At 42.4% G+C, this 24,303-nt stretch overlaps 1 long non-coding RNA gene and 1 other non-coding gene across 2 annotated transcripts in view; both read left to right on the forward strand.

Moving 5' to 3' along the window:
- LOC124607344 overlaps positions 1 to 24,303 on the forward strand; it is a 977,175-nt gene that overhangs the window by 831,604 nt on the left and 121,268 nt on the right. The gene's annotated exons all lie outside the window — the stretch shown is intronic.
- Trnas-cga lies at positions 6,223 to 6,297 on the forward strand. The gene has a single exon. It is a non-coding gene; the product is annotated as a tRNA-Ser (tRNA).

Below are 24,303 nucleotides of genomic sequence, written 5' to 3' on the forward strand. Positions count from 1 at the left end.
TGTTTAATTTAGCCCGACATGTATAAGCATTCAGTAAACTAGCTCAGTTCTCAGGGTAGTAACGTAATCGTCTATAGTTAGTTGTCCTTTTCTCAACTATCCAACACTAGGCTCGTGAGAAGTCGTGTGCTTATTGCACCAGATAATATATGCCAAGTCTGTTCGATGTACACTACCATAGTACGTAACTTAATGTCGTGGTTTCGTCTCGATTCCCCAATATAAGATAATAAGAGTAGCATCTACAAATGAAATCCTATAATGTAACTGGAATCCTGTGACCACACCTTTTCTGCCTGGGATGTTATCTCGTTATATAAAGAAAATCTGTGAATAAAATTGTTAAATTATTAGTAGCTGCGTCCGGTCTCGTGGGATCTGAAATAAAGTTAATTCTCCTAACCGACGGCACGTCTCGTAGATGAGGTAAAAGAAAAATATTAAAGATTTTTCTAAGATGGCGCCTAACAATGAAAATTCTTCGTTAAGGCTCATATTTACTTAATGCAGTCTAGTTATCAGACTAACAAAAGATTGACCACATACACAAAATTCTTTCGACAAAATAACTGTTATATTTTTCGGGTTTTAAGTACAACTTACATTATCAGCTGGTATAGCAAGATGGGCTTTACGGAAGAACGTCCTCTTAGGTCCGAATCCAAGCAAGAAAGATAAGCGAATGACAAAGGAAAGATAGTTCATGCATAGAAGCGCAAGAGTCCATGGAATAACATGTCCATTGTAGTTCTGTCTCTTCTTCTTTGGCGTACTTGTCGATTATCTATCAAATTTATCGTAATATTTTGTTTACATTTCTTTTAAACCCAAGTCCACACAGGAGAAACAGTACAAGGTGTTATAAAATTGCAAACTAGCAATAGTAAGAAAATCGGTTTAGAAAAAGAAAAACATCCTGAAATGCAAAATAAATTTAAGTGCTAGGAAGTGCTTTCTAACTGTAATGCTCTGAAGTGTATTCACGTACAGAAATGAAACGTGAACGGTAACCGTTGCGGACCAAAAGAGAATAAAAGGTTTTTAAATATGGTGCTACAGAAGAACTCTGCAGATTGGATGGGTAAATCTGGTAACCAATGGTTAGGTGTTGAATCGAACTGGGAAGAAAATAATTCTGCGTCACAGCTTAACTAAAAGAAGGGGTCGGTTAAGAGGACAAATCGTGAGACATCACGCTAAATTATTTGAACTCTTACCAAAGTTAAGATCTTTCACATAAATTGCTACAAATCAATGTTCTACACACCGTTTACATTTTAATTGAGGCCGTTGGCGATAAAATACATACACAAATTACACTGCCTGGTTATAATTCATCTACCCACGGAAATCCAGTTTGAGCTGTAATCATCGTATGGCAGCGAAAGGTGTCAGACATGCTAATGTGCGGAAGCGACTATTGTAGCTGGAACAAAATTACAACAAGTTGTGGTCACCAGGTGCAAACCTGGCGCTGCACACTGTTTGTACGTCGGTATGACATCCACTTAGACATCTGAAAAGCCGTAACGTAAGTTAACAGTATGGCTACCGAGAAGGGAGACCATGTTCTGTTAGTGGCACTGCCTTGTGTGAACGGCAGTTATTAAATTGAGAGAGTATCGCCAATTCAAAGGTCTTGAGGAGAGGCCCGATGTCATTAAATGGTTTAAAGAAAATGATCATGAAATTCTAAAATACAGGTGAGTCGCGCGGGGTATCCGCGCGGTCTCGTGCGCCTTGCCATGGTTCGCGTGGCTGCCCTCGTCGGAGGTTCGAATCCTCCCTCGGACATGTGTGTGTGTGTGTGTGTGTGTGTGTGTGTGTGTGTGTGTGTGTGTGTGTGTGTGTGTGTCTGTGTGTGTGTTGTCCTTAGCATAAGTTACTTTAAGTTAGATTAAGTAGTGTGTAAACCTAGGGACCGATGACCTCTGCAGTTTGGTCCCATAGATGATTACCACAATTAAACACGGATGAGCCTGGTGTGGCACGTGGAAGAGGAAGGCGTATAATCAACGTGGAAGCTATTGAGATGGTTACTGTTGCCGTAACTGACCATGCAGCGCATACCCCGGGATGTGCTAGTGCCCTTGCAGTGTCATGAGAATTGTCCATCCCATGATCAAAAATTTGATGCTTAACAGCCAATTCCTCTCGGAAGCGCCGATCCCACATAATAACCATCGTCACTATCACCTCATCCGTGAAGAGCATTGGATTAAGACCAAGGGATTACGTGCACAGCCTTGCCGCATAGATAACACCGGTTCCCGTCAGATCACCGAAGTTAAGGGCTGTCGGGTTGGGCTAGCACTTGGCTGGGTGACCATCCGGTCTGCAGAGCGCTGTTTGCATGTGGGGTGCACTCAGCCCTTGTGAGGCAAACTGAGGAGCTACTTGATTGAGAAGCAGCGGCTCCGGTCTCGGAAACTAACATATTGCCGGGAGAGCGGTGTGCTGACCACATGCCCCTCTATGTCCGCATCCAGTGACGTCTGTGGGCTGAGGGCAACACGGCGGCCGGTCGGTACCTTTGGGCCTTCATGGCCTGTTCGGGAGGAGTTAATTTTAGATTTCATTACACGCCCAGCGGAACGTCTAGTTTAGCGCCTTAGAAATGATGTTATACAACCTCGGTTACTGTAAACTGAGTGCGAAATGGCTCCTAGGATTACTTAAGTCAGACGAAAAAAAATCATCGAAAGGAAATTTGTGGGACCTGCTGGACCTCCAATACCAGGCTGAAAGTGACGATCTTCAGAGCACCGTCATCATTTGTATAAGACTATATGTTACCACTACGAGCAGGAATCTGAAAGACAGACCGTGGAATGGCGACATGCGAAGTCTCCAACAATGAAGAAGTTCAGGCAAAGTGAAGTGCATTGTCTGCTGTGATAACCGGAGTTTAATTCTGGCATGTAAACTAATAAGGGGGTCAAGTGCCAAAAAATGTAAAACTTGAGTTTTCGGTGAAATTCCGCTGTAAATGCAAAGGACAATAGCGTATATTCTGACATAAGCGCCAAAACAGCTGGAAACAGCGTTTACAGCCGTCTAATGTTTGCACTCGTATCTAAGATCAGCATCGATGTTTAAATAATGAGTCACTCGGCAACTCTGTTAGTTTCTTGGCGTCACTTTTGTGAACAGCTCACAACCGAAGTAGCTCTGTGGTTGGTTTGCAACAATATGGCATTGCTGGGGTTATTACAGATAAATAATACACAGTATTGCAAAATGAAAAGGAGAACTGCACCGAAACGGAGGAAGAGAGGTGAAAGTAGTGCTCAGAGTGAAAGGCAGAAACTAGGCAGCAAAGGAAAGGAATACATTAGAAAAGACAACATTGTGGTTCCAGCTAAAGGGGCTCCCAAGCACCTGGCAGACCTTGACTGTCATTTTAATTTTTGGCAGAATGCTGTGAATCAACGTAAGCAATGTTGAAAGTATTTTAATGGGTTTATTAGGTGTTGAAACGAATTTCGTTTCGATAAAAGTCATCGCTCTGGTTATGAGCTTATAGTTAACTACTTGCACGGAATTATTTACTTACCTAATGGGAAAGGGTTACGTTACGGAAATAGAACACGAATTTTTAGTGAAATGACGCTCTTTTATGTCTTCCGATCGTGATTTTGCTAACATTAAGAAACGAATGGGAGTAACCGTGTGTAAAGTTCCGAAAGGTTTAGTTCGCCTCATCACAGAATCTCCGCACACAGCATCATTCATAGTTACTGTTACTCAAGAAATAGATTTTTATGACTTAGTCAGCTGCTGAAAAAATTTGAATTTCACCGATGTGCATATTTCAAACGCACAGTGGATCAGAATGACTGCTGAACGGTTAGCGTTACTGCAACTCACAATGCAATTGAAGAGTTCAAGGAACATTACATCTTGAAGAGGAACGTGAAGCCTTCTGATCTTCAAGAGATGAAGCTAGCAACACGACAGTGAGAACCTAGCTTGTCTGAAGAAAATAATAAGTATTCGGCTAAAATGGATTCATTTGAAAACAGGAGAATAAGTGGTTCTACGAGAACCTTGTGAAACGAATGAAAATGGGCATGTGGCACTTGTATCGTTATTTATGTTAAAGCCATTGCATGCAGAACGTTTCATTTTCTTCCAATTTTGTATCATTGTGTCCTTGAACATACTGACGTAGAAGAAAAACACATATGACATGAAACTTGTTTTGTGTTCGTGTCGCGATCCCCAGCTTTTATTCTGCTTTTGTATAACTGCTATGCATAGTTTGTTTACCTCTAAATCAGAGTTTTGGAGCTTGGCCCCGTATTTACTTACACATCACGACTACTGTGGATACTTGGAGCTTAAAGTAGCTGCCAATTAGCGCTCCGCGAAGCTGCAAGACAGCGGCTAGCCTCAGCTGGTCCACGTAATTACGCTCTCCTTAATAACACGCTAAAGTGCACAAGGACTTGAGTATCCTATTACGTCTCGAGGTCTCGTGTATGATGCCTCCAGGTCTTTTTTATTTATTTTCTCGCTCGCATACATAGCTGACCCTTTCCTGGCCTCTGGTATGATGTGCAATAGATATCGCGCTTGAGTCAGTTCACTTGTTCGTCCTTTTGCCGAGCATCAAGATGTGACAGCACTGATTGGAAATTTCGGATTCTGCGACTGCACAATATGTCTCGGAGACATAAAGACATAACTTTCTCAACTTACAAATGTTTTCACATGCTTTAATAACGTACAAAAACTCTACAGACATCCCTCAGTTAGTAGCGACCTGTGAATTAACGTTATAACGGATTTACAATCGTTAAACGTTTGGGTATCACATATGATACCTTAGGATTTAATATCGACTTTGTTTATGTCGGCTGAAGTGTGGTTATATTCTTCCCACTTGATTCCCAGACTTCACTAAGAAGAGATTATACAATTAGTCAACAGAATTAATTCAAATGAGTCTGACATAGAGATGATGAACATGACGCTTTGATGCAGTGCATCAGAAGAAAAAATAGTGCCTTTTGCTCATACTTAAGGAAGAAACGAATTCTGGAAATATAAAAATGAATAAGAATAAGTGTGTTATTAAACTAATTACTATTTGCCTCTGGACACTTCACTTACATAATGTTTGTGTAAATATTTTGAATTTTTTACTCACAATTGTTGAAATTTTTGATGCGAAGTTTGTAATTTGACATGTGTTGAAATCTAGAGCAAATTTGAACAATGTGTGTAATGTTTCTTTAATAAATCGACATGAAACCTCATAGTTGTGTGTTTCTTTGTCCTGTTGAAGTCCACCCGTTTCATTTCGTCGTTGATCCATTAACTCAGTTTTTTTTTATTACAGAGGTTAGCTGCCCTCTGTAATAAACAAAACTGAGTTAAAGGATCAACGACGAAATGAAACGGGTGTCTTGCGACGTCCGCCCCGAGCAGTTTAACGAACGAAAACGAAAGAAACGAGATTTAAAAAAAATAATTAAAAAAAGTCCCAAGGTACTATGAATATATGATACCATCTACAAAAAATTCACTGTGGCTTCAAACTAATTTCAGGGGGTCATTCATTGTTAACCAGCATTAACAAAACTTCCTGGCAGATTAAAACTGTGTGCCGAACCGAGACGCGAACTTGGGACCTTTGCCTTTCGCGGGCAAATGCTCTACCAACTTTTTTTAATTTTTTTTTTAATTTGTGTTTTTTTAATTGTTCTATCAACCTTTTTTTTCTCTGGTGCCTAGAACCAGCGCCTTTTTTTTCCAATGTCAGGCTTACCACCTTTGCTGACATACATTTTGTTGTACTGCCGCATAAATAGTGTCTACAATGTCCATATGTTGACAAATAGTGGCTAATTAGAAAATTAATTAATTAAGGAAATGAATAAAACTGAAAATGCCCAAATGAAAGTCATGAAGACATTGCGGATAGTACAAATACAAAAGAAACCTGCTCCTGTAGCAATGAAATGAAATTCCACCAACTGAGCTACCGAAGCACGACTCACGCCCCGTCCTCACAGCTTTACTTCTGCCAGTACCTCGTCTCCCACCTTCCAAACTTAACAGATGCTCTCCCGCGAACCTTGCACAACTAGCACTCCTGAAAGAAAGGATATAGCGGAGACATAGCTTAGCCACAGCCTGGGGGATGTTTTCAGAATGGAAGGTAGGAGACGAGATCCTGGCAGAAGTAAAGCTGTGAGGATGGGCCGTGAGTCGTGCTTGGGTAGCTCAGTTGGTAGAGCGTTTGCCCGCGAAAGGCAAAGGTCCCGAGTTCGAGTCTCGGCCCGGCACACAGTTTTAATGTGCCAGGAAGTTTCATATCAGCGCATGCTCCGCTGCAGAGTGAAAATCTCATTCAGCATTAACAAAAGGCATTTACCAGGAATGTAGCTCAGTTGTTCTTTTAATGTGTGCTCGCGACTGACGAGGGTATGTGAAATGCAGACGGTATGGAGCTGAAACCTTTCTCTGTTTAACTGTGTTATTTTGCTTTCCGTGAAAATAAACACGGGGCATCAGTTTTTAAAACGACCCTCGTGCCTTTAGTGACACGTGCTCATCTGTTCAAATTTTTCGTAACGAACTGTGCTGGCTACGAGAGAAAAGAAAACGCTTCGTAATAGACGCACTTTGCATGATAGAATCATCTGGAACACAATATACAACTCGATACCCGTGCAGTAAAAGATATTTGGCGCGATGTGGAGATCAATTGCCCTTAATGCAGAAGGGAAGGACAAACAGTACGGTTTATACTGTGGCCAGTGTAGTAAAATCCTTACTGGGCTGGACCTACACATACATACATACATAGATACACGTGCACACACACACACACACACACACACACACACACACACACACACACACACACACACACACACGTGGGGTACTCAGCGGAGATTGCGTGCAGCTTCCTCTGCTGCCGTGGTGGAACGTGGAATTAGGCCCGCGTCGCGTACGCAAACACAGCGGCAGCACGAAAACCCGCCGCGGGGAAATTGGCCGCGTGCCACGGGCTTTGCTGGGACGACACAATGCGCCGTGTTTACCGGCGCACACTGCCGGCAGAACGTACTCGGGAGCAGCCAATATGCCGCCGGCCGCCCTTTCTATTACGTTAAGGGAGGAGGGGGGCTGCAGGGGCCATCGGCTTCCCCTCGGCCGCAGTAACGAAATCATTGCGCCGTGAGCGGCATGGCCCAGCCTCCCCTCGCTTTGTCGGCGTCAAGGGCACCGCCACCTCGTGTTTTCACGTGCGCTCTCTGCACCACGGAAAGAGAAAAGTTACAGCCCTATAAGCGGCAGTGAGATCTGATGTGCAAATATTTCTCTAGAGCGCGACGTAGAGTAAGTGGAATGGTAAATACTTCAGCAGGCAGCTAGGTGGACGACTGTGACAAAATGCTAACAGAAGAAAAGGGAGGTAGTGTCTCGCTGTCGAGTATATGGAACTGTATGTAACGAGAGCGTCACTCACAGCTTTGAACCAACCGCAGAAAACATAAAGTAAGTACATGAGATCACAGTCATTCCTAACAGCACTTTAAATTTTTGGATGTTGAGCAACACTCGTAAAATAATTTTTAAATGAACACACCGCCATTTGACTGTATTGTTGTTTATTTAATTACGACCCAGGTTTCAGCCTTTTATGGCATTTTCAAGCGATTGGGTTTATTTCATTAACGTATATTGCAGGACATTAAGCTTAAAACTGGCCATAAATTAAGTAAAATATTCGCTCCCCACCAATTGCCAGAAGTAAAATCATCATCTTGTAAAAAGAGCAGTAAGTGATAATGCGAGCACGTCATATTTAATAAAAGCAGGTATACTTTGGAAAAGTTACAAGACGATGAGCTTACAACTGACATATCGTGGGGAGCTGTACTGTCTGCCATCGGGTTCCCCTACATGGCAGGCAGTACCGCATAACAGCCACGCTATGAGGGAAACAAACCAACAGCCAAACAGGCGAAGACATCAGGTAAACACGCCGAAGATTCCAGTCGATTAATAGGAACCTTTCCTTACAAAGGTCGCCGCGACATATCCGGCCACGGATTCCTACGCCGGGTTTCTATTGGCTCCAGCTCACTATATAGGCCCGGCCGGTCGAAGGCAGACCAGTCTTCGTCCACTGCTAATGGCAACCGCTATAGCAGAGTCTCCGAGAAGATATCACCGAAGCCGCTGTACTGCTCCCCCGATCGAAGTACTAGCCGACCGAGAGGAACCACATCTCCGGCTAGATCGACAGACGTCTACATCTATTGTACAGCCAGCTATTGTATTGTAGAAGAAGTTGCGTTCAATAAAACGTTGGAGAACACAACAGGAGCGAATATTTTCCTTAATTTCTGGCCAGTTTTAAGCTTGATGTCCTGAAACACATTTTAATGACGTAAACTCAGTCGCAAAGTCTGTTCTAAGCCTGGGCTTTGTAATGGTGACAAAGTATACGAAAAATCAAGAGATACATGGTTTTTAGGACTTAGAAGAAACTATATGCAGCTTAAAACGAAGCAAAATGTTTGAAATTGTCAGAAAATACACTCCTGGAAATGGAAAAAAGAACACATTGACACCGGTGTGTCAGACCCACCATACTTGCTCCGGACACTGCGAGAGGGCTGTACAAGCAATGATCACACGCACGGCACAGCGGACACACCAGGAACCACGGTGTTGGCCGTCGAATGGCGCTAGCTGCGCAGCATTTGTGCACCGCCGCCGTCAGTGTCAGCCAGTTTGCCGTGGCATACGGAGCTCCATCGCAGTCTTTAACACTGGTAGCATGCCGCGACAGCGTGGCCGTGAACCGTATGTGCAGTTGACGGACTTTGAGCGAGGGCGTATAGTGGGCATGCGGGAGGCCGGGTGGACGTACCGCCGAATTGCTCAACACGTGGGGCGTGAGGTCTCCACAGTACATCGATGTTGTCGCCAGTGGTCGGCGGAAGGTGCACGTGCCCGTCGACCTGGGACCGGACCGCAGCGACGCACGGATGCACGCCAAGACCGTAGGATCCTACGCAGTGCCGTAGGGGACCGCACCGCCACTTCCCAGCAAATTAGGGACACTGTTGCTCCTGGGGTATCGGCGAGGACCATTCGCAACCGTCTCCATGATGCTGGGCTACGGTCCCGCACACCGTTAGGCCGTCTTCCGCTCACGCCCCAACATCGTGCAGCCCGCCTCCAGTGGTGTCGCGACAGGCGTGAATGGAGGGACGAATGGAGACGTGTCGTCTTCAGCGATGAGAGTCGCTTCTGCCTTAGTGCCAATGATGGTCGTATGCGTGTTTGGCGCCGTGCAGGTGAGCGCCACAATCAGGACTGCATACGACCGAGGCACACAGGGCCAGCACCCGGCATCATGGTGTGGGGAGCGATCTCCTACACTGGCCGTACACCACTGGTGATCGTCGAGGGGACACTGAATAGTGCACGGTACATCCAAACCGTCATCGAACCCATCGTTCTACCATTCCTAGACCGGCAAGGGAACTTGCTGTTCCAACAGGACAATGCACGTCCGCATGTATCCCGTGCCACCCAACGTGCTCTAGAAGGTGTAAGTCAACTACCCTGGCCAGCAAGATCTCCGAATCTGTCCCCCATTGAGCATGTTTGGGACTGGATGAAGAGTCTTCTCACGCGGTCTGCACGTCCAGCACGAACGCTGGTCCAACTGAGGCGCCAGGTGGAAATGGCATGGCAAGCCGTTCCACAGGACTACATCCAGCATCTCTACGATCGTCTCCATGGGAGAATAGCAGCCTGCATTGCTGCGAAAGGTGGATATACACTGTACTAGTGCCGACATTGTGCATGCTCTGTTGCCTGTGTCTATGTGCCTGTGGTTCTGTCAGTGTGATCATGTGATGTATCTGACCCCAGGAATGTGTCAATAAAGTTTCCCCTTCCTGGGACAATGAATTCACGATGTTCTTATTTCAATTTCCAGGAGTGTAGGTAGGAGCTATAGGGCACGATGGGTAATAAACATTATTACTATCGAAAATAGCAATGCCTTGCGTCTGCTAAATTTTACTGCAATTCAATATACCTCCTCCCTCCTCTCTTTCTTTGTCTCTTCCCCCCTCTTCTACATCTCATATTCCTCCTCCTCCTCTCTCTGTCAGTTTCCTTCTTCCCCCTAGGGGAATATAGAGGAAACTCGAGAGCTGCTTTCGTTGTACGAGAACGTCTACCGCATATGATTTCAGTTATGCGAGATTTCTTCTGCATTCCTGTGGAGTGCACAGGAACCTCCGTAATTCTGCAATGATTTCGTACCAAATTGCCAACTAAAGCAGCACCTGTCTGGTCACCATTTCAGAATATATATCGACGTTCAGGAAATTCTTACTAAGTGGCTCCTTATTTCTTTCATGCCAATTCTGGTGGACTGATTTACCGATGGAACAAATGCTTCGACAACCAAGGAGACTATGTGTAAACATAATATATTACTGGTTGTAAAAAGTGAAACACTCAGAAACAGTGGTCTGGAAAACGCCGAGGTAAGAGGACGTGCAGAGCAGCGGAACCGTAACAAGTGATTCAAAGAACAGAGAGGTGGCATGTACATAGGCCCAAAAGCGCCCTCTTTTTGTGTGACCGAACAGGTCAGTGTTAGGGAACGCTCAGTCCGTGCGAAGCCGTCGTACGAAGTGGAAACGTGTATCCAAGCTCCACAATGAACCGCCGACCTCACAGTGTTGAATATCGGCATGTGAATGTGTTCGAACGTGTCAGAATGATTGGTCCCCGGGAAGTGGCTCGGTTATTCCGCGATACTGTGGGGCGTACAGGGCCCGTTGCTTCAACAGTGAGGCGTACGTGGAGCCGGTAGAGAGAAGACCGCAGTACACAGCGCCGACAAGGTACTGTACGACGCAATGTGACGGCGGCAACAGATGACCATCATCTTGTGCACTTTGCCGTAACGGACAGAACAGCTTCGTCCACAAAGCTGGTGCGACGTTGGAGCACTGCAACGTGCGTGGACATGTCTGCGTCGACGGTTCTTCGCTGCCTCCTGCAGGCTGGACTGGTGGTACCCGTACCACTGCGTCGGCTTCCACTGACCAGAAGCCACCAATGCCGCAGACTGCAATGGGCACGTTAACGCCGACACTGGTGTGCTGAGTGGCAAAAAGTAGTGCTCGGATGAATCCCGCTTCAGCTTGTGCTACAGTGATGGCCGGATGCACGTTCGAAGTGAATGCAGTCGGGCAGACTGCATTGTTGAGTTTCATAACTGATAAACGCCAAGAGTGATAGTTTGAGGTACCATTGGCTGTAACACGCGATCTCGCCTCGTACGTCTTGAGAGCAATCTGAAGAGCTGCTGCTACGTCAGGGACGTTTTACAGCTTGTGGCACTGCCCCTCCTGTAGACCTTTCCGCATGCCGTATTTCAATGGGAAAACGCCCAGCCGAAGGTGGCGAGAAGTGTGCAAGTCTTCTTCGAAGAACGACTGGTCCAACTGCTACCCTGACCTGTCCATTCGCCCATCGAATGTGTCTGGGATATGATCGATTGGCAAGTTATTCGCTCAGTTCCTGCAGCCATAGCTGATGCATTGTGGACGCGCCTGCAAACTGACTGGGAGAATATTTTCCATCAGCATATTCAAACGCTCTACGATTCTATGCCACGACGTTTAGCAGCTTTGATTGCAGCACGTGGTGGCGCTACTCTGTACTGAATTTTCACAGTCACTGTGCGTGTATAGATGTGTAACGCTCATAATTTGTGAAGTGCCATGTCCCTACCAGAGGAATAAATTTCACTATTATCGCGGTCTTGGTGTTTCACTTTTTCCAAACAGTAGTATACACATGAGTACCTTAGTAATTTTGTGTATGGCTTTGATTTCCTGGATACATTTTACCTTGCAATGGACTTTTATCCCTTATGATGAGGAACAGAAACAGTTACAGGACCCTCATCATTTTTTACTAGCCTTACACTTGCTGACGACTTCATGTAGCGACAAAAGAAGAAAAATTCGTAGGTGACAGGCCCGATGATCATAACAGTCATGGTACAGGACGTCCCCTAACAATACTATAAGTTGATGAGGTGTTGACTGACAAATATCGGAGAGCAATGATCACTGCTGTGTTTAAAACATGCTCCAGTAAACACTCGGATGGGCATAAGCTATAAATGGTTCAAATGGCTCTGAGCACTATGCGACTTAACTTCTGAGGTCATCAGTCGCCTAGAACTTAGAACTAATTAAACCTAAGGACATCACACACATCCATGCCCGAGGCAGGATTCGAACCTGCGACCGTAGCGGTCACGCGGTTCCAGACTGAAGCGCCTTTAACCGCACGGCCACACCGGCCGGCGCATAAGCTATATATTTTTAAATATATACGTATGATATCTAATATATAAAGGGGAAAAGAAGTCACCCACATTTTCGAGAAGTTATGGACAGATGTATTTATAATTTTTACACAATATTCTAATAAACATTCAAGCATTTTAAACAACTTCCAGATTTTCTGTTGAAAACGAACTGCGAGAAAGAAAATACTGCACTGCGGTTTGAAAATGCGGCGTTCAGATTCCTTTCTCGCATTCAAATTACGTCAGCTGGGAGATTAATGTAATATTTCACTTAATGTTTCGTTGTATTTTTGAGTTGAAATTGGTAGCAAAAACTCACGATTGTATCTTAACGTATCTAAAAGAGACTTACGCCACTTCGATTCCTCAGATCTCTGGAAGATGGTCGTTGATTGCCGAAATTGTGTTACAAGTACAGTCCCTTTGGTTGTTCGGAAATGTCACTAAACCCTATCTCTATGCTGTTCATTTTTTGGAACACAACCTACGACCAGCTTAGAGACAGAAGTGATGACACTCTCTGCAGGACCTGACTATCATTTTGCAGGTCAATGCTCAAGCACGTACAGTCCAAGCTGTTACTGATGTGTTTGACAGATTGGGCTGCTAAGTGCTCTACCATCTACTGCACTCCCCTGTCTTAAGCCGGTAAGTTCAACTCGATTTCTGAACTGCAGGAAACACTTCACGGCATTCGCTGCAGAACTGCTACAAATTCGCTCTGCTCGAACTGTCAACACAACTGGCACTGCTAAGAGTATCCTACGACTTCCACATCGTTGGAACTGGTTATACACAATGCTGGTGACAACTCTGAAGGTCAGTAAAACTTTGAAACACGTATCTATTTTGTACGAACTGTAAATAAATAGTTTCCACTATTAAATTTCCAATTCTCGTCTCTTTCGCGGTGATCCGGATCTTGTGGTATTAGCGCAGGAGGCTACGTAAATGTTGCACGACAATAGATGCGGTTGTTCCCTTTAAAGCAAGGGCGGTCCAAGTTGCAGTCCGAAATTGGTTAACTTCCTCCGGTAGAAAATACTGAAAAGACGGTTAGAGTGTCGTCGAACTTTTCCTAATAAAATGTACATACGCACATTTGAACTCGCCTTTCACATGATCATTCCGTCGATTAAAGGCTAAATGACTGTAGAAAGACTACTTGTAAATTATAAGTACCAGTGAAGTTGCAATAAAGAGAATTCCTCGCATTAACGCTTACAACAATAAGGTTTGAAGATTCCAGTAATATAGGGGGCAAAGTGCAGAAAAATGCGATAATTTCACAGCATCCATTAAAATGATGTAAGAGAAATAAAGCTAAAAAGCTCAATGGAGGTAAACACACGTTAAGAAGGCGATGATATATGATTGTCACTGTAGATGACGCCATGGAGTAAGTAATAAAAAATTAGAACAAAGATACAAATAATATGGTAAGGGAAGCAAATGATAAGCTTCGTAAGTAATGTAGTGATCCTTCTGGATGAAAATAACGAAGATATGAATTTGTTGAATGAAATGAACATGCTATGAAACGCAGAATTTTACTAAAAATATTTTTGGTTGAAGTTACCGAGAGCAATAGAAAGGACGACGGTGCGCTGGTAAACATCGTAATGGTACGAGTCGCAATAGTTGGTAAACGTATTCCTTCGATTAGGAACAAAGATTAGACCGGCAGTAGAAATGGAAAAATCGTATAAAACAAAGCACAACTGAAGAGAGCTATTCAGTGCGGCCTTCTTTGAAAGTGAAACCTCGGCCATAGTAAATCGGATAAGAAACACTTGGAGCCGTGTGAAATAGGTTGCTACAGGAAAAATAAATAAATTACGATGTGAAATTCTTGAGATATGTTAAGGAAGTATACAGTTTCCAGCAAAAGATTGTGAAATAGTTACACAGTATAGTGAAAAAGTTGTGGGGGCAGGTACAGGCTACTCATTTCCGAGAGATTCCACATGAAAATAAGGTACCGTAGCACGTGACGAGATGCTCAGTCATATACAGCATCCTCGTAACGCTTTTAAGCCCTTCACACCTTACGACAAAATGATTGTCTTGAATAAGGTTATGGTTCAAAAATGGTTCAAATGGCTCTGAGCATTATGGGACTTAACTTCTGAGGTTATCGGTCCCCTAGAACTTACTACTTAAACCAAACTAACCTAAGGACATCACACACATCCATGCCCGAGGTAGGATTCGAACCTGCGACCGTAGCGGTCGTGCGGTTGCAGACTGTGGCTACTCCGCAGGTCACACTTAAGTGCCTGCCAAAGGATTCACCGAATCGCCTTCACAATAATTCTCTGTTATTCCACTCTTGAACAGCGCGCGGAAAAAATAAATACACCTATCTTTCCATACGAGCTCTGATTTCCCTTATTTCATTATGATAATCGTTTCTCCGTATGTAGATCGGCGTCAACAAAATATTTTCGCATTCAGAGAAAAAAGTTGAAGATTGAAATATTGTGAGAAGATCTCACAGCAACGAAAAACGCCTTTGTTTTAATGATTTCCACCCCAAATCCTGCATCATGTCCGTGATACTCCGCCCCTATTTCTCGATAATAGAAAATGCCCTGTCTTTCTTTGAACTTTCTCAATGTACCCCGTTAATCCTATATGGTAAGGATCCCACACACAGCGCAGCAATACTCCAAAAGAGGATGGACAAGCGTAGAATAGGCAGTCTCTTCAGTAGATTTGTTGTAGCTTCTAAGTGTTCTCCCAATAAAATACGAGCCTTTGGTTCGCATTTCCCAGAACATTTTCTGTGTGTTCTTTCCGATCTAAGTTGTTCGTAGTTGCAATGCCTAGGTATTTAGTTAAATTTACGTTCTTTAGACTTGATTGACTTATCGTGTAACCGTAGTTTAATGGATTCCTATTAGTATTGACTTTTCATTATTTAGGTTCAATCGCCAATTTTCACACCATCACCAGACATTCCGTGAGGTTCTTATTCGAGGACTCCTAGCATCCTCTGATACAGCGATTAGTCAGTGAAACCCGCCTACTCATTAATCAATTTTGTGAGCATTTATTTATTTACTTTTAATTTAGTTATTTATTTATTTTTTAATGCATGGTGTAATCGGTACACCTGATGGCCAATGCATAGTTCTACCGAGTGCCATCTATCCGCATATAATAGATACAGGATTTAGCGCTATATATTCCTAAATTTATATGTTGGCTGGACATACGAGCATTGTTAAGCCGCCAGCGCTATTTTTACTTGTAAAAATGGATAGTACTACTGGTTGTAAGCGAATAGCAACGAGACCGCGATGTCTAAGTCCATACGTTTGTTCATTTAAGGGTGCCAGAGTTTTACATGGTTGGCTTCCTAAACACAAGAAAACAAAAATGCCTCGAGAGATAATTGGGGCTCCAGCCCAGCTATGGACCGAAAGCTTCAAGCAACTAACGTCGCACAAATCCACCCCACAAAATGTATTAGTTGCTAATCAAATGAGCACTCTTTGTAAGCGAATCAACTGCTGACGTGGGATGCTTGTCACACCAGGCAAGTAGTTTTGGGCGACAAATCTGTGAGAGGTACGTGAGACATTGTGGGCTTTGATGGAATGATTCGTAATAGTGAGAGTGGGACATTTTGCCATCGCTTACTTCGGAGTTGTTACACATTCCGTTATCAGCTGTTAAATACATTCGGGAAAATCGGTGCTCGATTAGATATTAAGCTGTCGCTGATCTCCGCGTTCATGACGACAGTTTCTCGTGTCCCATTTCTGACGTCACTGTCTATACATTGACTCTCCAACATTCTCCAGCTCACTAACGTGGCTGTGATGATCATTATTATTGGTCATTCAGTGCATAACTGTTCATTTTACATATCATCTGTACCAAGATCACATCGTCTCACCGCCAAACAAGGATAGAAGCAAGAATAAGCAATGGATAATTCCTAGTTTTAAAGGTGCTTTGTTTGATATGTAATATCAGTCAGTAGTCGCTATACCAGTGTATATTTTTAGTTTTTAAATACAATTCCTTTACGAATTAATTTTAATATTATTCAGAAATGTAACAATGTCATTTTAAATTGTTTATTTATTATGCGGGGTAACATCTGCTCTATTATATACATTCAGTGAGATCTGAACGTTTACGGTATAATACGGGGTTCATACTTCATTCCGTGTTAACATGTGCATGTGTGTGCCAGGCGACCCTCTCTTTGTTTGATTCAATGTTCTTCAGGTATCGCAAGTCAATGTAATTGGCGTTAACATGCTACTATTGTAATTGCTGCATATTCTGCATTAATACTGTTGAATATTGTTTAATAACTCACATAATATAATTATATTACGTAATTCAGCTATACTTTTAATACAAATCACTAATTTTAGCAACATGGTGCCGTTTGTTATTAGGTAGGATCACTTTGAGTTATGTAGTTACTCTAACTCGACATCAAGACAAATTACACATTCTTTTACTCTTCCTTGCAGTTTTTGCTAGAATTAACATTCTCGGATATGGAAGATTACTACTCTCTTCAAATGAAAATACGACCTCAGTTTCGTTGTACATAGTCGACTTCCTTGACGTCATTTATATCTATGGAATATTTTCATTTGAAAACCGTGGTTGCGGAATATTATCATTCCTGTTCTGTGTATTGCAATATTTTAAATGGTAATACACGTTGATATAAAGGTTCACCACATCAAGAATTGCCTCAGGTTTGGACAGTACACATTCAATCAAGACATGGTTACAATGTCATCAATTATTTCTAAATCATATAGTGACAAATAAAATGCTGCTTGTGTTAATACTCATATAAGTATTTACCATATACCACAGCATTGACCGCGCGGGATACCGTGCGGTCTGGGACGTCGTGTCACGGTTCGCGCGGTTCCCCCCGTCGGAGGTTCGGGTCCTCCCTCGGGCATGGGTGTGTGTGTTGTCCTTAGCGTAAGTTAGTTTAAGTTAGATTAAGTAGCGTGTACGCCTAGGGGCCGATGACCTCAGCAGTTTGGTCCCATAGTCCTTACAACAAATTTCCATTTTCATAGCATTGTCTCAGACTTATGTACAATTTTCCCGTTGTCTCCACTGATTAATGAATACATTTCCCATATTTTACATGTTTAGTGTGATTCAGCTGCCCCCCACCTATATGCAATCCGCAACGCCTTGAAATATCACAAGCAAAATTTTCATATTCTCTCGCTCGCTATGCGAAAAGTATTACTCCTATAGAAAAATGTACAAGAATTTTTGCAGGACATTTAATGTATTTAAATTTTGTAGTGGAATACGTTTTCGCTAGAGGCCATAATTTTCGAAGTATTCAAGGAAAACGAACAAAAGTGACCTTCAAACGCGTTTTTATTGAATAAATCGAGAACTGTGGGCTCCAGCCAAAACGTATTTCCTACAAAGAGGTCCTGTTCATTTTTTCTGCATATAGAGCGAAAGATATGAGATGATATCTAACGTGGTTTTTAAGCTGTTGCGGTTGCATAAAACCTATCTGTAGACGTAGCTGGATCAGCTATGAACTTTACAACCAATTTCAGAGTAAAAGTTTTGCTATAAAACCGTGTGATTATGCATCTCGAAAGTGTTAATAAAGATATATTTTTCATCTCCTTTCTTTCTTTGTGGTGATTACCAGAGATGTTCAGTAACTTTCCATTTGCGCACTAATGTATGACGAATATGCTCGTTGCTGATTTAATGTAAATTACAAAAAAATGGGCTTTTTGATGTGGCGAGTTCCCAGTATTATCCATATTGGCACTCTTCTTTGATTCAAGTCGCAGTTGTAGAACTTAGTTTGTGTGAAAGATTAAATCTTTATTTATTGCTCTGTTTTCCTTTTTTCTCAAAATTGAAAAAGGCTTTTATCATGGCGAGCACCTTTACTGTTGTACTCGTGGTTTACTTGCTCGGAAGGCTTTCCTGTAACATTTTCTAAAGTTTCTGTTTCCAGCATTTTTTCCTAAGTACCCATTTCGTAGGATCTGCTGTAACACTCTCTAGGTAATGTGTTCTCACAGTTCATTTCAGCCAGGCACTTACAGTTCTGGGCAAGACAGGCAACCACAGGCAACTTTTCGCCTCGAAACCTTTTACTACGTTACAGGAGAGTGTTAATTACATCTGTCTGCTGCTGCTCGAACTGTCATTTTCCAAACCAGTTTTAATAAACAAAATACGCGAATCGTCGATATATCTCCCGACTTGCGCCCGAGTAACCTTTGAGCTAAATGTCACGGGAACCAAAAGTTAAAGGTCTATAGAGGAGTCAGCTTTCCAGAGTGTTATCTGACGCATGACGTATGAACTCTGCGCTACACTGTATAATCTGCACCAGCACGATGCAAACGTGCAAATAGCATGGACTTAAGGTTGATCTACGAGTGTGCTTAGCAAACCAGCTTTATGTGACTAATCGAGTGTACTTGTGCAGTAGCACTATCATTTCCGCCTGTTTTCTATTTCAGTTGTGAAAGGTGTGCTGCGTGTATGGATCTCTCGTCACGGTTGTTTCATGAAATGTACGTGGTATTAAATATTTTGCTTCTCCATTTTTGGAACGTACACTTTTCCAGTGTTAACAGTGCTTCATTCCGTGTTGTGTAAACCATTTCTTGTAGCGTCTGTCACTAGAATTTGAATCCGTCAAGAAAGTAGTACTGCCGGCCGAAGTGGCCGTGCGGTTAAAGGCGCTGCAGTCTGGAACCACAAGACCGCTACGGTCGCAGGTTCGAATCCTGCCTCGGGCATGGATGTTTCTGATGTCCTTAGGTTAGTTAGGTTTAACTAGTTCTAAGTTCTAGGGGACTAATGACCTCAGCAGTTGAGTCCCATAGTGCTCAGAGCCATTTGAACCATTTGAAAGTAGTACTTTTCTTAAGACTTTTTTTTATTCCATGTATTGATCCTACTCCCTAAGGGTCCCAAGGTGATGGTCAGAACTCAAGAATGCTTGAACATCATTTCCGTAAACTACTTTGTAAGGGTTACTGTTATCGATGGTAGTATGACGTAATAATTCATACTCCTCACGCAAATCTGGTTGTCTGGAACTTTCGGTACTGAGAGTACATTTTCAAGCAGAACATTGTCTTGGCGCTTTCGTTCAGCAATGCCCAACCTGTCTTTTCCCAAAATGCAAGGTGGGAGTCGTTGTTCCGGTTTCACGTCGAAAGGTTGCGTGCAGTTGAGTAGCACCAAAATTATTTGAAGGGTCTGACGATGAGATGATATATTCTATTTACTTGCAAGTAATTACGCATGAAATCAGTCGACTAATCAGTATCGTCAGTGTTAGTCTGTAGCATCCATTGTTGAGACATATTATTATTTGAACAGTTGTATAGGCTGCTGTGGACTACCATAACGTTATAAAGTCATTGCGAAAGTGGAGTAACCGTAAGTACTAGTACGAATGCACTTGGCTCTAGAAATTGTTAGGAAACGTGTTTCCTATGAAATCAATAAACGAAATAACATGGTATGTCCTGCTGTCTTTTCAAAGCTACATTTTTCCACCTAAATTTGAAGAACTTTTCTATTCGTAAAGCCAGTAGACACAAATCGTTTGGGCATCATGACCAGATTTCACAAGAAAATGTGTTCTCTCTGTTAAGTATCCATTAACCATGTCCGATCATCATAAACTAGACTTTTAATTTAATTAATTTGTGGTAAAGTCTTATGGGACCAAGCTGCTGAGGTCTTCGGTCCCAAGGCTTACGCACTAACTAAGCCAACTTAAACTAACTTACGCTAAGGACGACACACACACCTATGCCTGAGGGAGGACTCGAACCTCCGACGGAGGAATCCGCGCGGACCGTGACAAGAGGCCCTTAGACCGCTCGGCTACCCCGCGCGGCAACTAGACCGTTGAAATGAAGCATGAGCAAAAGATACGGAGGAACGAAGGTACAAATTTCTTTCATGGCTGAATTATATTCCCATAAAGTCTACAATGTATCTCACCCTGGAATCTGATTTCCTCGCTAGTTTTAAGTGGTCGTTCCATTGACGTCGTTCCGGACGCATATTCCTAGATATACGGGGTCATCATCATCATCATAAACTGAAGGCTATGCCTTGTCGATTTAGCCACGTCCCTCTCTCTATTGTCATCCTCTTCAATTCTTCATACGATTTTATCCTCGTATCTTCTTAGATGCTACCGGCCGCGGTGGTCTAGCGGTTCTAGGCGCTCAGTCCGGAGTCGCGCGACTGCTACGGTCGCAGGTTCGAATCCTGCCTCGGTCATGGATGTGTGTGATGTCCTTAGGTAAGTTAGGTTTAAGTAGTTCTAAGTTCTAGGGGACTGATGACCAAAGATGTTAAGTCCCATAGTGCTCAGAGCCATTTCTTTGATGTTATTACAATACGTTGCTCTGGGACTGCCTCTTGTTTTTTTCCCTAAAACTTTTCCTTCAAATACATTCTTTAGGAACTGGTTGTGTCTCATTATGTGCCCTATCATTTTTTTATTTTCTTCTTCCTGTATAATTTAGCAGCCTTCTGTTCTCATTCACTTCTCTTAAGACCTGTTCATTACTTTTTCTATCTACCCAGCTTCTTTTCGTCATTCTTCTCCATATCCACATTTCCATTGCTTCCAGTCTGCCTTTCCCAGAGTCCACGCATCACATCCATATGTTAAGACACTCCAGACAAAAGTTTTGGCAAATTTTTTCCTACTTTCTAGGCTTATATGATTGTCTGTTAGTAAATTCCTTTTATTTTAGAAAGCTTGTTTTGCCAAGGCTATTCTCTTTATATCTATGATAAATTTATTGTCGTCAGGATTGTGCTTCCCAAATAACAGAAGTTCTCAACCTGCTCTAGAACATCACTTCTAGTTTAATATTAACTTTACCACTTTCTTTTCTCTTCCCTACTACCATAGTTTTTGTTTTCTTCTTATTTATTTTTAGATTAAATTCTCTTAGGATTTTGGCAAATTTTAGCAACATAAACTCCATTTGCATTACTGAGTCAGCAAGTACTACTACATCATCTGCAAAACGGATACAGTATATTCGTTCCCCGTTAATTTTAATTCCTTTGGTTATTCTCTTAAATTTTTCAATTGTTTTCTTAATAAATGAGTTGAACAAATATAGTGACAATGGACATCCTTGCCTTACTCCCCTCCTTATTTTGCTTTCTTCTTCACACCATTCACTTCTATATTTGCTTCCTGCCTTTTATGCAGGTTCCAGATTAATCTTCTGTCCCTCCAATCAATATCTATTTCCTTCATCGTTCGCAATAACAATTTCCAATTAACCATGTCAAATGCTTTTTTATAAATCTATAAAGGTCAAGTAGGGTTTCCTATTAACTCCAATTCGTCTTTCTAATACATCCTCAGACACTAATTGTTTGGCCATCATGGCCAGACTTCACAAGAAAATGTGTTCTCTCTGTTAACTACCCATTACCCATGTCGGATCATTATAAACTAGACTGTTAATTTAATTAATTTGTGGTAAGGTCTCATGGGACCAAACTGCTGAGGTCATCGATCCCAAGGCTTACGCACTACTTAATCTAACTTACACTAAGGACAACACACACACCCAGCACCGAGGGAGCATTCGAACCTCCGACGGGAGTTCCTTTTCCGGATCTGAAACCAAATTGGTCTTCTCCTAGGTTTGCCTCAAATTTCTTTTTTATTCGATTTTTTATTATGTTTTACATTATTTTGGAAGTGTGGCATAGTAAGGAGATAGTTCTATAGTTCTCACAGCCCAGATCATTTCCCAAATAAACAGGGCGTATCGTAAGTAATGGCGTAAACGCATACAGATGAAAGTACACGATACTAGAAGCATAAAAGTCTCAGTAAACGTAGGGTCGAAAATGCATACCTTAAGAGCTACGAGCAATTTTTCATCTGCGATATTGTGAAACAAATCTCTTCTACTGCAAGTTCTTTGCTTTCCTTGTTTTGTGAAGTGGTAGTATGGACCAAAATAAGAAAAAAATGTCCAGGAGACATGTGCTCTAAAACGCATACCTTAAAAGTTACTAGCACTTGATCATTACAAGAGTTGTGTTTCAAAGTATCAAAGATGAACAAGTACTCACAGCTCTTAAGGAATGCATTTTACAGAACATGTTTGCTGGACTTTTTTCTTGTTTTGGTCCATACTGCCAGATCCCAAAATATGGAAAGCAGAGAACGTGCAGTAGAAGAGATTTCTTTCACAGTATCGAAGATGAAAAATTGCTCGGAGCTCCTTAGGTGTGCATTTTCGACCCTATGTTTAGTGAGACCTTTTTGCTTCTGTTATCGTGTACTTTCAACTGTATGCATTTGCGCCATAATTATGATACAACCTGCATAACGATTGCGAATGTTTGTGATAGTTCATGGAGAATCATGAAGTTAAGCAGCAAGCGGCCTTGCTGGTCATTTATACACAACGAGCTACATTTTGTTGTGTTGAGGGTAAACTGCCAAATCCGTGCACCAAGCTTATTACCTCTACAGGTCTTCCAGCATTTTGCTTCAGTTTTCTGGCGATTTCCGTAGAAACGCGTACAATAGCTTCACGCGAGCAGTATCTAATGGAGCTTCCGACGTTGTTTATTAGATCATTTATATTTATCGCGAGCAGTAAGTGCCCTTCAGCACTTATTTGGAATACATCCGAGATTATTTTCGTTTTTGAACATTTCTCCCTGTTGAGAACGACATGTTGAGTATAATACCAGTGATTTACAAACAATGTTCTATGCTCCGGTTCTTGGATTTGAAAGTAACTTCACCATTGTTTTAGTTTGTAGAATTCCATTCTTTAATACACATACACTGTCCGACAAAAAAAGTGAAGCAACCAGCGCACAAGGTCGGATGACTTTGTAACTTCGTATACGACACTCCATTGGCGGGTACGCTATGTCCAGAAATGCAGTTCTCTGTAGCAGGTTCACTGACCATCAGAGTACAACATTATGGCCGTGAACAGCGTAAGATTTTGAGTAATCACTTCTGGGCGCTTCCCTTTTTTGCCAAGTATTGTATTCATTCCCCCTTTCACTTTTTCTCGACAGCGTATGGATGTTATATTTCTATTGACTGTGACAATGACGCAGAATTTCAAACTAAAGAAATGAAATACAAAACGATAAAATTGTATGTCGCACTCTAGAATACGATTCTTCTCGGCATCTATACACCCTGAACCACCAAAATGCTTACTCTCAAAGATTCGAAACTGTCAGGAGATGTAGTGAGACGTACTTGGATTGCTCAGTTGGTACAGCACTTTGCCGCGGAAGACAAAGGCCCCGACATGGATTCTCGATGTGGCACACAGTTTTTGCTCTGGCACACAGTTTTAATGTGGCACACAGTTTTAATCTGGCAGGAAGTTTCATAGCTACACAATATTCGTTAGCATTTGAGAATGAAAGCACTTAGCATCTTCCAACAAACATTACACATAATTTCAAACCTTTTCGAAAGTTTTTCTCTCTGACAGTCTCCCCCCCCCCCCCCCCCCCCCTCCGCCCGCCCACATACACACAAAACGATGAAAGGGAAAAAGTGTATCTCTTACCACATTTTTACTATTAATGCAGTAAACGTTTAGAATGAAGCATGGCTGTTCATTTATTACGACTGTACTATCAACTATATCAGAAACATACTTAGCTGACAGTTACACATATATTGCTGAATGTACCTGCAAAATTATATCACTGTGCGAATCACAGATGAGGAGATATAACACCATAAACATTGAGTGACGTGAAGAACAAAGCTTTCTCCAGACGGAGCTGTTTCATGCGTTACAGTACGATTCTTTAAATTGTTGGGGAAGAGGGTTACTGGTCCTTATCAATACGTCTCTCTTGCATGTTCCTCC

The sequence above is a fragment of the Schistocerca americana genome, chromosome 3 (assembly GCF_021461395.2).
Source record: "Schistocerca americana isolate TAMUIC-IGC-003095 chromosome 3, iqSchAmer2.1, whole genome shotgun sequence".
Lineage (NCBI taxonomy): Eukaryota > Metazoa > Arthropoda > Insecta > Orthoptera > Acrididae > Schistocerca > Schistocerca americana.